This window comes from Macrobrachium nipponense, chromosome 42, assembly GCF_015104395.2.
Source record: "Macrobrachium nipponense isolate FS-2020 chromosome 42, ASM1510439v2, whole genome shotgun sequence".
Classification (NCBI taxonomy): Eukaryota; Metazoa; Arthropoda; class Malacostraca; order Decapoda; family Palaemonidae; genus Macrobrachium; species Macrobrachium nipponense.
The window spans coordinates 36599649-36617618 of record NC_061103.1 but is presented as its reverse complement, the minus strand read 5'-3'; the positions used below and the strand labels follow the sequence as shown (position 1 = coordinate 36617618).

General features: G+C 35.2%; 1 protein-coding gene across 3 annotated transcripts in view; it reads left to right on the top strand.

The window, feature by feature from the left end:
* Positions 1–17970, top strand: part of LOC135213120 (uncharacterized) — a 31910-nt gene that overhangs the window by 554 nt on the left and 13386 nt on the right. The window lies entirely within an intron of this gene.

Here is a 17970-nt window from a genome sequence, read left to right as displayed (position 1 = left end):
TTTCACCGCGATTCGGTTCCTGCTAGACACGTCGTTCGTAGACCGGACCTGACCCGTAACGTGAAATGTTTGGTTTCCAGTGTATAATTATCATTTTTACCTATTTGCAGTGTTACTAAATCAACCTCATATGTACTTTAAGTTTGATCACGGAAATGATACATACAAGATTCACATATATTTCCAGGTAACATTTTATAACATTCATACCCTACTTTTTTTTTTCTTCATCAGACAACCACATTGAAAATACGTAACGTTTAAACCTTATATCATCGCCAATGTAAAGCATATCACAAAAACGTTCAGTGCTAAAATAAAAGAAAGTTTATAAGTAAAACCAACCATAATGATAGAGCTCTTTTTGTCACTTGCAATCTTTGCCTTCAGTTACTTAAAATGATACGAAGCGAGAGAAGACGATACGTTTAGAATTTTTTTTTTTTTCAGGGGAACCTTTTAATGCTTTCATATCTCCTTTATCTTCGTAGCCTAAAGGGAACCCAGGTACTGTTTTGAAGTTTGAGAGGTGGTGATATGGTTAGGGTTCCTTAGGGTAATTTAGGGTTTAGGGTAACTTGGGACCACTTATCTTCACGCGCCGAGACCCCAGGAGATTTTAAGGACTGTTTAAGGGTATAGTGACTCGAAATATTAGGGAATTAAATCCTTAAACAATGATTACCAAATTGTTTACGTGATGTTATAATTAAGACAATGTATATGAATATGTAGAATAAAAATGACTGGGATAAATATCACGAAATGATGGTTTTATGACAAAATATTTTACTTAAAATTAAAAGTGAAAAAAATGCAGTCTTTTATACGCACAGATGGCTTTACGATAAAATGTAACGTTGCTTTACCAATTATTCAAAGAACGTTAAAACCAAGTTGACAATATTATTTCAATGTTGGGAAGTTTGTTATAACTTAAAAAAGCTCACGGCTTAACTCCTCAGCTTGACTCTTCAGCTTAACCCTTCAGGTCAGCTGAGATGGACTTTATCACTGCTAATGCACAGGGTACGTTACGTCCTCTTTGCTGCAAAAGCCCCACTTAGGAAATATGACGCTGAAAGCTTAATCTAATGCGGAAAGCTTAATCGAATGCTGGAAGTTTAATCAAACGCAGAAGCTTAACGTGCACCTGACAGCTTGAGGTGAAGCTGATAGCTTAATGTAATGCTGAAAGCTTAATCTGTAGTTGAAAGCTTAATCTAGTGCCGAAAGCTTTATGTGAAGTTGACAGCTTACTGTGAAGCCGAAAGCTTAATCTATTACTGAAAGCTTAGTCTAAAGCTGAAAGCTCAATATGAAGCTAAAAGCTTAATTTAATGTTGAAAGCCTAATCTAAAGCTGAAAGCTTAATCTAAAGCTGGACGCTTAATCTGATTCTGAAAGTATAATCTGAAGCTGAAATGCACCAAACAATACCAACGAAAGATTCCTTGATAAGCACAAATGTTTTATCAGCAGCTGTTTCAGACGTAAATAGACAGCATTGCTTTGATAATTATATATTATATCATTCAGTCTGAGCGCATTCATTTCTAACAAAACAAAACAACGCTGATTTTCTCAGAAATCATGAGGGGGAAATGGTCATGCGTTCAAAATGAAATGAAGGCACTCTAGAGAAGACATATTTATATATAAATAGAACTATGTACTATTATTATTATTATTATTATTATTATTATTATTATTATTATTATTATATTATTATTATTATTATTGGGGTAGAGGGCATTTTTCTTGAGCAAAAGTTCGTTGAAGGATGTAACTATAAGACAAGAATTTTATTTATACGTACCTACGCACATACAGACATTAATTATAATTATATTATAATATATATATATAAATATAGTATATATATATATATATATAAGTATATATCTATATATATTAATTATTATTATAAAACAATATAAAGATTTATATAATATTCTATTAATATATATATATATATATATATATTATATAGATATAATATATATATATAGTGTGTGTGTACATGTATATATATACAAACACATATGTTGAACTAAAAGCAGTAAACAGTTAAAAAAAATTAAATTCACGCCCGCTGAACAGCTGTGCATTTTTAAGATCCACCATGCATACCGCCTGTCTGTCTGTCAGTCTACCTGTCTCTTGGCAATACCAGCAACTGCCATCATTCCGTTAACTGAAAATAAAAAAATAAAAAAAATATCCCGCTACTGCGCTGAGCTGCTGATCCGCTGCGCCGGTCGAAAGTCCATAAGCGAGAAGTTGAATCTAACAGTCCAACATGTGGATAACGTAGTCTAACGCATGAAAGAGCGAGTCAGATGTGTCTTTTAATAGTCTAACGTATCGATTGAGCATTTGAGTGGATTTGTCGTGAATAGTGGTTCGCCTTTCCTTTGCAAGTTTTAATTCGATCTATGTAAACACAGCCACGTTTATTTATCTATTTTTTATCTATTTAATTATTTATTGAATAGTGAAGGAATATTATCATTCATTTTCATTCAGACATTGCTAGTATGAAACTGAATAGGTTATGTGTCGATTATTCATTTATCGATCGAGAAAACGAGATCATTATTCATTTTACGGCTGGTACGATGGCATATATTTCATTATGGAATAACTAACTTACGAAACTATTTTCATAAAATAAGGCAATATCAACCTCTGCACCACTTATTCGTTAGTATGAAACTTTGATAAAAACAAATAACATAAGTTGTTCAAATTCCCAAGAAATTCTTGTATAGGAAAATCCTTTCGTGAAATAATATGATACTCAACACTCGAGTAAAATCAAATGTAAATACTTATAAGTAAACACGTTATACACAGTAATTTTGTGGGTTTCTTTTTCAGTCTTAAGAAGAAAACTGAAAGAAGTTTTTGTTTGGTTCAATATACTTATTATTTGTTAAATTTTGTAGATAATCGTGTAATTCAAAAGTCAGTCCTTGATTAAGGAAGCTTCTGAGAAAGAGGGAGTGTATAGAACGAGAGAGAAATAAAAACATAAATGCCAAGTAGGAGGACGCTTTACAATAACCTATACAGCTTCATTTGAAGCCTGCATGAATTTGTTTATATCAGTTCACTAATAAAGCGACGACAACCGCATCCATTCATTTGTTTGTCATTGACTCGCGAACTTGAGACATATGTTGGACCTTTTCAAAATTCCGTTGGCTTCTGGATGATGAAAAAAAATGCGGATCTAATCCTAGTTCATCCTATTGAGAGAGAGAGAGAGAGAGAAGAGACGAGAAGAGAAGGTCAGGAAGAGAGAGAGAGAGAGAGGGTGAAGAAGAAGAAGAAGAAGAGATGTTGGGAAGGAACTCGAAGCACGCCACGCCAGTCTCCGGTGACCTCAATACGTTCCTAGGAAGCGATCCGTGGTTTTTGGCCCATCAGTGAACAGAGAGGTGTAGAAGACTGTGTGAGAGAGAAAGAGACTTAAGAGAGCGAGAGAGAAAGAGAGAGAGAGGTGGGGCGGGCGGGAGTGGGGGAGAAGGAGACATGTCTCACAGGTGGATAAGGAGAGGTGACTATAATAAGAGAAAGGGAGGAATTCCTCTGGTGAAAGATGAGGGAGAGAGAGAAAGGAGGGGGAGAGACGTGAATGCAGGCAAGTAATATATAATATATATATATATTATATATATATATATATATATATATATATATATATAAATATATATATATATACGTACTATATAACTTGATTGCTGCATTCACGTCTCTCCCCCTCCTTTCTCTCCCTCATCTTTCACAAGAGGAATTCCTCCTTCCTCTATTATAGTCACCTCTCCTTATCCACCTGTGAGACACGCCCCCCCCCCTCCCCTCTCCCCCCCCCCTCTCTCTCTCTCTCACTCTCTCTCTCTCTCTCGCTCTCTCTCTCAAATCTCAAACTCAAATCTTCTCTCTTACACAGTCTTCTACACCTCTCTGATAAATCGATTTACTTTTTTATATCATATTTTTTGTTGAAATCAGCTGAATTTATATATATATATATATATATATATATATATATATATATATATATATATATGCTTAAAAAAATCCAGTAGACGCACGTGACTTCATTTAGTAAGCGAATATCTTAGTAAAGACGAAAGCGCTTGGATTTCTGCCCATCATTTTCCTGTGGTATTCGCTTATATATATATATATATATATATATATATATATATATATATAGATATATATAGATATATATATATGTGTGTGGTGTGTGTGTGTGTGTGTGTATGATATATTATATATATATATAACAAAATATCAGATGCTTTCAACAAAAATTATAATATAAAAACGTAAATCGATTCATCAAAAACTGTTTAATAAGTAAAAACACTATTCAAAATCGAAAATATTCTTGTGCATCCGTTAAATACAAACAAACAAGAAATTCTTTGCCCATCCAATATGCAAACGAAGACATTTTGAGCCCACCTACAACAAAACCGTCATAATTCACCGTAGCTCTTGCCTTCCCCCAATAAATACCTCCCGCGTGACTCACTCACTCACGCAGAACCGAAAGGCCCTTTCCAGACTATTACACACGAGCCATAAAAGAAAATACGGTCCCTGGCAGGAGATGAATTATGTCTCTGAGAGAAACCTATTACGGACCGTACGTTTGGCAGCAGCAAAAGCGTCCTGGTGGTGGTGGTGGCGGTGGTGGTGATGTGCCTCAGGATAGCATAAAACTCGTACCGTAATCTGCCACGGGCAGAAACACCACCAGGTAACGGAAGAACAACGGAGTGTGACTCTTGTTCGTATGTTTTACCTCTCTCTCTCTCTCTCTCGCTATCCCTTCTGGAGATGTGGGACGGGGCGTCCAGTGACCTAATTACGTCATCGGCAGCACGACACTAGTACGTCTGGGCTTATTATATACCAAGACGCGTAGCTGGAATAATTATGGACAAGCGGACTGTTTGGGAGTAAAATATAGACGTCCAGGAATTTCCAGTTTGGTTCCAGTTTGCGTCTGACATTTCCTGGTTATTTTGTTGGTTCCAGATATAATTTATTGATGAAAAAGGCTTGATTTTGGTTGCTTTTTTTACAGGATAAAGCTTACGATTGACAGCCCATCAAAATTAATAATAATAATTCAGTGCCACCCGTTAGCAACCATAGTTATTAACCTTACGGAAAGCAAACAGTGAAGCCTAGATGCCGAGATTACGATATACCCGCCCTGTAGATCAAAGAAGAGTATAGGAATCCTGGAATACATTATTAAGATTATTTCCGTTTAGTCACTATGGGAAGTTGCGAGCAAACAGGTATGACGAGTTGTCCAAAAATATTCTAAACACTTTATCGCACGATAAACTTAAATTCCCAATTCCCAGAAGGCTTATTGATTGCACGAGAGATCTATCATTGCTTTTCTCGTAAAAGATCGAGCTCTGCTTCTCGTATAAGTGTCTAGGTTAGATTTCGTACAATGACCTGGGCTGGCGCTGAGCCAAAATTCTGGACGCCCAGTCGGGAAGATTTATTCGTAAAACGGGTTGTGGGAAGATGGTGTGGCCTATATTTGATACATGCTTACTGTATATATATACTATATGTGTGTGTGTGTTTAAGTATATTGTGATATTCAATAGATATACAGACATAAATATGTCTCGAAGACACTGGTTATGAAGCCTTCAAAGGGTTTATTCTTAGATGTGAAGATGACGCTTATAAACAGTGTTTTATTTGCATTATGGTACTTCCGTTCATACATACTACATACATACATACATACATACATATGTCTGTATATAAATTGACCACAAACGCTACCAAGTAACAAGAAAGACACGTTTCATTGTCAAAAAATAAGGTATTAAAAATGTGGTTCGTCTCTTCAGAACGTAAATCCCATACCTCATGTACCTGACATAAGTTCCTATCCCATACCACTAATTAATAACAATAATAATAATAATGATAATAATAATAATAATACTTCCTTCCCAGCTGAGCACAGTATCACTGGAAGCGGTGCCCCGTTCTCTCTCTCTCTCTCTCATCTAAACAGATCGGTCTATAGTTATTAAATTCATTTGCCATATATATTTCTCTCTCCTAATCTAAGGGCAAACTTTCTTTATTTTTTGAAGAAAATTAAGTCCTGAACAAGTATCATGCAATATTAATAATAATAATAATAATAATAATAATAATAATAATAATAATAATAACAATAACACAACATCATTACCTAATTACCAAGCGATATAATGAAAGCCAAACGTTCAAGCGTGAAAGGAACAAGCAGAATGACCCTGTTAGCAAATCAAACCCCGTCAGGTAGATCACAGGCGCCAGCCATTAACCTCAAACCGAAGAATATATATAGTATATAGGTGAAGCCTGAAGATGTACCGTTACGCTAAGCTTAGAGTATGAATTGTCTTAGAGGACACCCTCCGTTTTCTATGCTGTCTTCCGTTTTCTAAAGGGAGTGGAGACTCGCTTGAACAAGTGAGGTTTTAGGGAGCACAGGTGGTTTTTTTTTATGGTGTGCTTCTTTGTTAACAGATCTTTTTTTCTTTTCTTTTCTTTTTGCGAGATTATAAATGCAGTGGGATTGTTTTACCACGCAATGAGGAAATAAGGAGATTGCACATTAAGCCACATAAGCATAAGGATATAGACACAAACAGTCAATCATTTATATATATATATATTATATAATAATATATATATATATATATATATATATATGGTGTGCTTCTTTTTAAACAGATCTTTTTTTTCTTTTCTTTTCTTTTTTGCGAGATTATAAATGCAGTGGGATTGTTTTACCACGCAATGAGGAAATAAGGAGAAATTGCATATTAAAGCCACATAGCATAAGGATATAGACACAAACAGTCAATCATTATATATATATATTAATATTATATTATATATAAATATATATATATATATATATATAATATATACTATATGAATATATATACACACAAGGGCATATATTATATATAAACATATATATATATATATATATAATATATATATATATATATATGCGTGTGTGTGTGTGTGTGTGTGATCGTGTGAGTGTGTGTGTTTTTCTTGCCAGGAATTCTATGAACACACAATCTACCAATTACATATCTCCCTACGCCTCATAAACTATCTTGCCTCTAATTTCTCTGTGTATAACTCCTTCTTAAATAGCAGCTATGCTCTGATAAATCCATCTGGTTTAAAACTACCGTTTTTTGTTCTCAGCCACAAGAGGAGTTGCACAGAATGCTGAACTATAGTATAGCCAAGGCAAATAATTACATAGGTGAATGAAGAACGACTATGAAAACTTTCGTCTTTCATAGGCATGTATATTCGAGTATATTAGGTTATTTGTACGTCAAACACTTGTACCTAGATAAATACGAAAGCGTTGTATGCTACGGCCACTGAGGACTTTAAATAATTTAACGCTCATGGAAATATGTTAAATATAGCATCTCATAGGTGAAGTTAAATATTGCACCTGTTGTTAATTTAACAACCGGAATTTTATCAAATTAACATTTGTACATCCAACACCTATACCTGGATTAATGCAAAAGTGCTGTATGCAAGATTTACTAGTGAATTTCAGAAATTTAACAATTTAACAATCATGGAGATAAATTAAATATAGGACCCATGGAAAATATACTAATACATCACCGGAAGTTTATTAAATTAACACTTACACGCCAGGCGCTTGTGAATTTCAGAAACTTAACAATTTAACATCCGTGGAAATGCATTAAACATAGGATGGAAAATATACTAAATACAGCACAGAGAGGTTATTTATTAACCGCAAACCTATCAAATTAACATCCTCAGGCAGACCAAATAAGCCAACTAAAGGCCATTAAACTAACCAATATGATGAACTAAACATTCGCCTCACCACATTCAACACCAGCAAAGAACTGCACCAAATCCTCCACTTAAGAAACACGTTATCAAACACCGCCATCGTTACTACGTTTGTTCAGCGCATGCGTCAAGATTTGCACTGAAAACACACAGGGCCGACAGGTGTCACGTTCGGGAACTTCCTGATAGAGCATATGGCCTGGGTGTATTTGTGGTGTGTGATAAGTCTGTTAAGATCTTTTACTGAATAGATTCTTGTCATCTTTTATACACTGGAATATTTCTATAAGATATCTATCTCTCCACTTCTGGCTCTCATTATTATTATTATTATTATTATTATTATTATTATTATTATTATTATTATTATTATTATTATTATTATTATTATTATTATTATTATTATTATTATTTTAAACATATTTTATTAAAATTAATGGCGGAATTCCCAGAATTGATTTTATACAAAGTTCTCTCAATTCTCCTTATGAAAGAATTTTGCATAAAATAAATTCTGTGAATTCTGCCATTATTTTTTATAAAACATGTTTTATTATTATTATTATTATTATTCATTATTGATTATTATTATTATTATTATTATTATTATTATTATTATTATTATTATATGAATTCAGCATTCCAAAATTTTGCTTATTTCCAATAATCCACAACGCCTCTCTCTCTCTCTCTCTCTCTCTCTCTCTCTCTCTCTCTCTCTCTCTCTCTCTCTCTCTCTCCTGAGAAATGGACGAGTCACAAAACCAAGCTATTGTGGCTCGTCGAAATGCACCCAAAGTCGACACTGGGGCCAAAGCACTCATCAAGCATGATCTAGATTCACAAGAGAGATAATTTTGGCCCAGAAATGAGGACAACAGACAACAAGACACCAAACAATTATGAAAATTAAACCCACAAAAGACACCCTAGAGACAGCCTAAATATAACAAACTTGAGAATGTAATATGAGAGATGACAAGTGGACCACACCTGGGCTCAGGTAAGGAAACCGCAGCCAATCAAAAAGACCAATCAGGAGAGAGAGAGAGAGAAGGAACCATGCATCATTAACGAAATAGCATTGACCTAGATGTCCTGACACCTAGTGGAGACATCTCCACAACTCTCTGAGGGTGGTTGGGGGCGAAAATGAGGAGAATAGTAGAACAGTTGCTAGGGAATAATCGCCTGACACAGAGAGAACCAGGAAGTGACAGATTATGGTTACTGAATGGATCCTTTTTCGTGCTTCCAGGAAATGCATGATTAATAGGGCTAATGCAAGACTGTTTCATGTTCTGATGTTATTTTCATTCTAGTTTGGCAATGCAGGTATTTCCAGACTCGGTTTCAGAATTTGTTGCATTTTTTATGCTAGAATTTACTAAATTTACGGGAAAAAATCTAAATTTGAACACTTTTTTATATTATTTTCATTCTAGTTTAATAATGCGTGAATTTGAAACATCAGGTTTAAGAAATTTTATTTTTATTTTTAGTGCTAGGACTTAGGAAATTTCTGAATGAAATCTAAATTTGAACATTATCATGAGTACTTTAGTATTAATGCAAGACTATTTCATCTTCCAATATTATTTTCATTCCAGTTGGGCAATGCAGATTTTTGCAACTTCAGATTCAAGGAATTTTTTTACTCATTAAACTGAGATTTGGGATGTGTCTAACAACGATTAAATTCACACATTATTTCCTACCACTAATTCAAGCATCTTTTAAAGAATGTATGCTAGGATTTAGGAAATTTGAAAATCTTCTTGAATATTTCAAGGACAGATTTTGAAAATGCTTGTCATTTGGACTATGATTAACTATTTCTATAAAGATTTCAAAAAACAAACTCACCAGCACTTAGAAATTTAACAAATGTCCCCAGAGTCTCTGATAACTTGCAACATATCTTCCCAAAAATTAGAAGAATTCCAACAACTGTCACAAAAAGGTTCAAGCAAGGAATTCAAATCCACCTTTCACCTCTGACTTCAAAGCACTGAGGTACAAAAGTTCACTTCATATTCTGACGGATACGAGCAATTTGAGCCAAGTTGATAAAAATTCAATTCTAACCACACAAGCCTTTGAAAAGTCACAGTGAGTTACACTGAATTCTAACCATAAAAAAACTGAAAAGTCACAATGAATCACAATAGGAACAATACATGACGGAAGGGTGAGGTACCATTCCCCCCCACCCCAACCTTCCTTCCATGACATGACCTAACCCCAGCGGTGTGTCACGATAACGCCTTTTGACCCCAGTAGAGAGGCCGTTTAACCATGGTTCCTTCAAGGTTCAAGCAGTTGTGGTTTACGCCTGACCCTTTGAGATGTTATTCAAAAGGGGCTAGGTCTTCAAGCAAATGAACTTGTAGAGGTTCACAGCTATACTCGAGAGAGAGAGAGAGAGAGAGAGAGAGAGAGAGAGAGAGAGAGAGAGAGAGAGAGAGAATTTCGTACAGATTACAGGTATCTCTCCTCAATGAAACCGGTAACCCTAATTATGACGTCAAAAGAATTTCTTCAACACGTTCCATTTTCGTAAAGCTTTTCCTAGTTCCGTTACGACAGCGTGGAGAGAGTTTCTTGCAGTACATTCTACAAGTCTGTTAATGCGGCTGGAAGTCTATTAACAACAGGCACTTTCAGCCTGTTACAACCAAGAAGTTTATAAAAAAAAATTTTTTTTTACCTTGTTGCTCCAGCCAGAATTTTAACAAACAGGCCCTTTTACCCTGTTACAACCAGAATCTTTAAAACGAGAGACACATTTACCCTGTTCTTACAACCAGAATCTACAACACAGCAAAGACTTCTACCCTGTTGTTACGACCAGAAGTCTAAAAACAACAGACCCTTTAACCTGTCACACCTTGTTGTTACAACCAGAAATCTACAAGGCATTTTCGGTCCTCGAGGTATTCAGGACAGATTTCTCCTTTTCTCCCGAAATGGGCAGGACCCCAACATCCTTCTATACCCTGACGGGATGCCAAGTACCCTATTTAACATGCCCGGTGTTGCACAAGACGTACCTGACGAGGAATGAACAGTGGAGAAAGCTGGGAACCTGAAACTTTCTCCTGCTGGAGTTCAGTTAAGGTAATCACCTTTCTTAATGAGGGGGAATTATTCTGATTACATTCTGATGCCACTGATTACATTATGTTGAATGTAATCTGTCTGTCTATGAGCTACTTATTTATCTCTCTCTCTCTCTCTCTCTCTCTCTCTCTCTCTCTCTCTCTCGCTGATGGTGATAAAGAAACAAACGTTGTTGACTAATGATATATATATGCATACATACATATACATACTATATATAATTCATTGGTAGATGAAAGTATCATTACTCATGCTAACTACAAAGAAAGCCACAAACAAAATTCACCAACAAACAAAAAACAGACCAACCGAGACTTTGAACAAACAAAAACCATGAACAACATTCCGAAATCGTCAAGACCCGTCAATCTAACTCACCTGTACAGGTGTGACCGAAGGTTTACCAGTTAAGTAAGTCGTTACGAATCTCAGGAAACGTTGCAAAAAAACCCTTTGGAAGTGACGAGAAAGCCCCAGGGGAATGAGAAGAAAAGCCCCGGGCAGTGACAAGTCCCTGAGGGAAGTCCCTAGAAGTGAAACTGTGTGAAAAGGCCGGTGATTCCATCTCGTCTCCGAAGGGAAAGTCGAGGTTGGGAGGGAGGAGGTATATGTCAGCTTTGTCGCTCTATACAAAGGCACGATGACCCTCCGGTGGCGAGTCTGGGAAGCCCCCCTGACAAAGGACACGTACGCACGGACTTTCTCTCTATCTCTCTCTCTCTCTCTCTCTCTCCTCTCTCTCGCACACACGCACACACACACATAAAAGTGATGCAGCAATATATATTTATATATCATATATATATATATATATATATATATATATATATATATATATATATATATATATATATATATATATATATATATAAATATATATAGACTTCGTGAGACACATTCGTCCACCTCTCTCTCTCTCTCTCTCTCTCTCTCTCTCTCTCTCTCTCTCTCTTTCTCTCTCTCTCTCTCTCCGAACAGATGAGCATCGCAGTTACTATATATAAATTCACTGATCTCTTTTTCATTTTGCCTTATATTATTATTATTATTATTATTATTATATTATTATTATTATTATTATTATTATTTATTATTATTATTATAAACATAAACCTAATACAACTACTGCTAAAGTATGGAAGAAAAACCGTGAATTTTCTCAAGTCACCTGAGAGAAGCAACAGGTGGACGGGGCTTTGTAATTAGGCGTAACACCTGACAGGTAGGGTACAGAGTTCTTTCTGAACATCTTGGTGTTGACAGGAAAATAGTTACGGTTTTCTCTCTCTCTCTCTCTCTCTCTTCTCTCTCTCTCTCTCTCTCTCTCTCTCTTCGTGAAAGCTTTCAGAAAAAAACAAAATGAAATGGATTCGAAATTGGCTGATTGGCTGTTATTAATTATTTTATTAAAATTATTATTATTATTATTATTTATTATTATTATTATTATTATTATTATTATTATTATTATTAGGAAAATAATGAAATGGGTCTGGTGTCTTCTATGCAGATTCATTCACTATTTTGTCAAATTACCCATACTCGTGGATAGTCATACACACACACACACACACACACACACACACACACACACACACACACACACACACACACACATATATATATATATATATATATATATATATATATATATATATATATATATATATATACAAGCACATCAATTAAGATAAGGAGGAGAAGTCAAACAATGCCACAAAATCGTAAAGGATAACATTTATAGATGCTTAGGGACGAGCAGTTTCATACGCAAATCACCACCCATACTACATCTACTACAACTAATACCACTTCTTTGCCATATCATTTTAAGACTTCGTAATACCTTATCCTGGATCCCCTGGCCAGAAGGGCAGGCGGCTCCCTTTTAGGAGTGGTTTCTTTAACGGGATAGCGAGAAGGGGAGACAAAGATTTAAAGAAGAAGAAGATAATCTCGAGGGAATGCGGGAGGGAGTGAGTGAATTAGGACGCGAGGGTATATGCTTTCTTTTAGTAGGTCACAGGAAGGCTTATGGACGAGCCGTTACAAAGACGTATCCCTCTTGACTACTACTACAAGTATTCCGGCAGTCTTTCTGGGTGGCTACACCGCCTTATTTCCCAGAATAACGATTCACCAGACTTGATGATAAAAAAAATGAGGCGAATTGTTTTGGGTCAGTGGGTCTCTCTAGTTATAGGTTAATGGAGAATTGGAATTTTTATTCATTATATTTTGATGATTCAATAATATAAAGACAAAGCCAGATAAAACTCATCTCATAATAGTTAACGAATGAAGAGAAACATGATGTTTTGAAGACAAAGCTAGGCAAAAATCAACTTATATAACAGGTGAATAATAAAGAGAAATGTGACAATATATGGAAAAAGTCGGTATTTCCAAGGAAATAATGCTATAAAAATCTTTAGTAAGGAATGCAGGTTAGCCCAAAGCAAATAGCTATCAATATGCCAAAAATACAATAACAAATATAATGATATTTCAGCCATCATTATCATGGCTCAAAGAAAATATTTATATGAAAACAATTTCGTTGTCTCTTGCAAAAGTTGCAAGTTAAAGATTAAAAGTAAAGAAATGGATATTTTTCACAGATTTGGCGAAACCTGATGATAACAGGTGCCCAGCCCTCACAAAAAACAATTAGGTCAAAGGACGTGACCTTGAACTGTAACCTCAGAGAAAAAGTAGTCAAATAAAGAGATACAAACATAAATTCTATTAGAAATAACATAAAGCAAAAACTTAAGTTTTCCTTTGACACGAAATGAGAACATGATCTCTCTCTCTCTCTCTCTCTCAATTTCGTCCTCTACCATGGTCAAACCAGCAGCTGTCTGCTGCTGCCTGTCGCAGTTACCTCAGCTCTAGGTGAAGGTCACTGAGGCGGAGGAGTAGGAACAGTTAGAGACTAACGGGACTTGACCAAGCCCATCCACACCTCCCCCAAAACCATCCCCAACCAACCACACCGCCCCCCGCCCACCCTCCCCCTACCTACCACAACCACCCTCCTTCCTCAACACTGAGGTAAACCCCGGGTGAGGTTGGGTTTTCAAGTGGAATGTTTTGGCTCTGTACTGCTTACCTGGATGATGATTCTGACTTTGTCGAGTGGATGAAAATGTTAATAAGGATGAACGTTTTCCTAACAACTGTACCAATTAGCTAATTAGCTTCGAGAATGATGAGGCCACGTTGATGCAGAACACTATCCATCCGCATGGATGACTTGTTGTAAACCAAACGAAAAGAATTTGTATACGATACGTCGCTAATTGGGTGACCACACTGCCAATTTCCTACTGTACCAATTAGCTAACTGGCTTCGAGACGGATGACACCAACGTGGATGTAGGCCGATATTCATCCGTATGGATAGTAAACCAAACGAGACGAATTTCTAAAAGGATTATTGCGATACGTCTCTGACTGATTTGCATGACAGCACAGTTAAAGTTATTTTGGATGGAACCTCTGGCAATCCACCAGGTAGATGACATTCTAGGGAATTGTTAACACACACACACACACACACACACACACACACACACAGAGAGAGAGAGAGAGAGAGAGAGAGAGAGAGAGAGAGAGAGAGAGAGAGAGAGAAATTATATGTTCTTTTGCATTTATGTACAAGTCCTGGATCAACAAAATCATATTCCAAGACCGACCCAGAATCAGAAATGATTACGTCCTAGGAAGGAGAGAGAGAGAGAGAGAGAGAGAGAGAGAGAGAGAGAGAGAGAGAGAGAGAGAGCCTGAAACATTCCTGAGTCCACAAACTCATTCGAAAACCGACCTAGGAAAAAAAAATACCAAAAAATGTCCACAAACATTTCACAACTGAAAACGACCAGCAACACAAGATGATCTGGATATGGACGAAAAATAAATAAATAAAAACAGATAAAAATAAGTAACAACAAAAACCAGGTAAAAAAAAACCTGATTGGAAATGTTACTAGGGCAACGACCTTCAGACCAGGTATTTATGGGACCTGTTACCTGGTGATTCCTCCCAGGTGTTTACGAGGCAAGATGTCGAAGAGATATTATGATATTCTCGAAGATATTAATAATAGTAATGATAATAAAGCTTAGAAAGTATGTGATCACTAACGTTGATTAAATTAACCACCGATCACTATAAATTAATCTATAATCATTGTACATTATGAATCATAAGCTTATTTATGATTTTACGGATTTTAATGACGTGATTTTCATTACCGTCAGAGAGTCCAGCTTACTAAAAACTAGTTCTCTCTCTCTCTCTCTCTCTCTCTCTCTCTCTCTCTCTCTCTCTCTCTCTCTCTCTCTCTCTCTCTCATTTTAATGAGATAAGATAAAAAATTCAATAAAAACACGGAATTAAATCAAGCATCTGTTCTCTTGAATTACGACCCAACTACATATACACACTATGCGCATTACGTACACATATGCGTATATACACATATGCGCATATACACATATGCATTACGTACATACAAATGTATACATATAAAAACGCTATACACATCTACACACACACGTAAATATATATACATTAGCACGTCATTATCAAGAATGCAAAACTCCCCCATCTCTTTCAATATCAATTCTCGGGTAATTGGAGACTGAAATCACCTGTATAGACGAGGTGAGATAACTTCTTTAGGTAGCGTTGAAGTCACGTTAACTTACCTGGAAAAAGAAGAAGAAGAAGAAGAGAAGAAGAAGAAGAAGAAGAAGAAGAAGAAGAGGTAACATTCAGTCAGCCAGTCATGATCGAGGCGTTCATCAAAACTGTGTTTATTAGAGACCGGTGATTAGCGATCAGACAACGGTCTGGCGCTAGGGGATTCGTAACTGCGATCTATCTACTGAACTGTTTCTAAAGAGAGGAATTTTTAGGACGTGCACTGGACGAGTTCTTATCTTTAACGGCGTGGTGGTGGGTCTGGGAAGAGAGAGAGAGAGAGAGAGAGAGAGAGAGAGAGAGAGAGAGAGAGAGAGAGAGAGTCTACAGTCATAGTTACTATAAGCGTTTTCTTAATTGATATAATATAAAAGTGTGAATGGATGCATATAATGGCTATATAATTATATATATATATATCTATATATATATATATATATATATATAGATATAATATTAATAAGTATATTAAAAAATTTTTAAAAAAAATATACTAATATTAAATATATAGTAAAATAATATAATATAAACTATATATATATATATATATATATATAAACTATAATATATATAATATTCGCACACGAATTTTAAAGAAGTATATACACTACAATGAAAAAAGAAAAAAAAAACGGTAATTCTGCTGTAATGGCAGCATTAACAGCACCAAATGCAGCGGAAACAACAGCAACAGAACTAACAACAAAAACAAGACCAAAAAAACAAGAAGACAGCAACCAAAACAACAACAACAAGAATACCAAACATCGCAACAACCAAACACAGTAACCAGCAAAACAACACCATAACAAAAAACCAACGAAAAAAAACTACCAAACAATCGCAACAACCAACCACAGTAGCAAAACAACACCAAAATCGTACAAGCAACAATTGTGATAACAACTAACACTAGGAAATTCTCTAGATGTGATATATATATATATTTTTTTATATATATATATATATATATATATATATATATATATATATATATATATACGCAATATATATAAAGACTCAAGCTAATAACTCCAGTCATACCCGAGAGACGTCACGTACCGTCATTTTTTAATAATAATAATAATAATAATAATAATAATAATAATAATAATAATAAGGCAAGTCTGAATATGGAGAGCAAATGCCGCAGATTTAGACACCATTTCGCCACAGGGACAAATATTAGGGAACGATAATGTCAAAGAGAGAGAGTTACAAGGAGTTACAAGGATTAGGATGTCTCAAAGACTTATTACTCCATCCTTAAAGGAGACATCGTGTGCTCACTTATCTCTAGGAGCAAGCTTTACTGTTCATTCACAGTGTCCCAATGATTTTGTCTAGCTTTCTTTTAAACTCTTCCACACTGTTGCTGTTTACAACTTCTGGTGGCAGTTTATTCCACGTGTCACATACCTTGTATGTGAAAAAGTTCCCACAATGGGATGTGCTGTATCTCTTCAGTTCTAGTTTCCATCCATTATTTCTTGTCTGGTTTTCGTTGGAGAGAGAGCGAGAGAGAGAGAGAGAGAGAGAGAGAGACCAGAAGAGAAAGCAACACAGGCCCTGGGCATTCTCTCTCTCTCTCTCTCTCTCTCTCTCTCTCTCTCTCTCTCTTTCCAAACAGAACTGTAATAATCTTTTATATAAATGTCGCTATGACCAAAATGTGTTCAGAATTACTGACTAATTTTTAGTAAACACTCCAATGTCCAAATGTCATTTCAGTAATATAAAATATAAATGATGACAGATTGTAGAACTGTAGGTTGTAGAATTGTTCATTGTGATGAAGGTATAATAATAAGTATGATCATTTCTACGAGTGTTTGGGACAGCTTAAAACGGTTTAAATGCGCAAATAAAACAAGGTATATATATGTATAGATATGAATTATGTATATACATGTTTATATTATATATATATATATATATATATATATATATATATATATATATATATATATATACATAAAATATACATGAACGAATATGGATAACAATTATTCATTTCACGCAATTATACGAAGGAAAAATACTGCATTTTAATAGAGACTTATAACTGTAAACGTTGAAAATACAGATAAATAAAATTTAAATTTACTTGCCGAAATAAAAAAAAAAATGGACTCTATAACACGCCAAAGACATAATTCCTCAACAACCTGGTTATGAAACATCTGCAAATCACAATTTCATTACAACCC